Below are 1,039 nucleotides of genomic sequence, written 5' to 3' on the forward strand. Positions count from 1 at the left end.
GCCTACCCCCATCTGTTTTCTCAGCTCAGCCGAATCAAGCCGATTTGTATACGTTTTTATTACTAAGAGCCGAATCGTTCGTAAAGGCACGGAAACCAACAATTACGGAATTCCACGAAATCTTTTATCAGCCTAACTGTACTTAAATTTCAAAGTGAAAACTTAAACCCTACTTTTATCTCATTAGCTGCGTAACAGAGCAAAAGATTTAGTAGTCGTTATTCACCTGCAAGAAATTCTCTTAGTGTCGCGCCCTCGGTTTTCCCAGCAATTATTCGGCGGCGTTCAATTTCTAAAAGTAACCATCGGAACGCGGAGCAGTAGTTTATTTCGCATGCCCTCTAGGGCCGCGTTCACTCACACGCGCTCACATGCGCTGGCATTTCAATTATTTCGGCTAGCAGCCCGTGAAACCTGTCGGAGTTGCAATCGTTTCGGTCCCATTATCGATCCATCTGTTGTTTTTCGAGCGTTCGATTGAATTTCTCTCTATACAGCTCAATACGTTCACCCTCTCCTATCCCTTGCTGTAACTCCACGCCCCAGAGGATTTCGCCTGTGGATGAATTAGAATTAATACTGTTTGGCCGCACTGTGAGAGGACAGAGCGGGCCGCCTTTTCATCATTTCTCTGTAAGTGTGTGTCTGTGATTAGGACACAATTAATTGGATCAATTTGGCTTCGATTCTTCAACCTGACAGAGTTTGTGCCGATGGAAACGGACTGGTAAAGGTGAGCTAGTTTGTTTTTTTCCTTTTCTTTATTTTGGTATATCAAATTAATAATAGTATTGTGTTTGTCTTTTTTTTCTTAGATTTATTTCTTTTAAACTGTCTTTACTATTTCACTGCACCCCGGTTTTTTTCTCAGTGCAACACAGTAACCGTGTTTGTAATGCCTTGTTTGGGCTCGTCTCCTTGTATTGGAAAGACATGATAGTACATACACTCTCGGTCCTTCTGCTAGTGTGTTATCTACCACAAAATCTGGGTGGACCCTAACATATTTACAAGCTTGCTCGTGTAAGAGGGGGACGGG

The 1,039-nt window shown here is 42.6% G+C and overlaps 1 protein-coding gene across 1 annotated transcript in view; it reads left to right on the forward strand.

The window, feature by feature from the left end:
* LOC106011661 overlaps positions 1-1,039 on the forward strand; it is a 151,246-nt gene that overhangs the window by 2,537 nt on the left and 147,670 nt on the right. Inside the window, exon 2 of the mRNA XM_013082065.2 lies at positions 498-733. The gene's annotated coding sequence lies outside the window, so the exon portion shown is untranslated. The remainder of the gene's footprint in view (positions 1-497; positions 734-1,039) is intronic.

This window comes from Aplysia californica, unplaced genomic scaffold (assembly GCF_000002075.1).
Source record: "Aplysia californica isolate F4 #8 unplaced genomic scaffold, AplCal3.0 scaffold00157, whole genome shotgun sequence".
In the NCBI taxonomy this organism is placed as follows: domain Eukaryota; kingdom Metazoa; phylum Mollusca; class Gastropoda; order Aplysiida; family Aplysiidae; genus Aplysia; species Aplysia californica.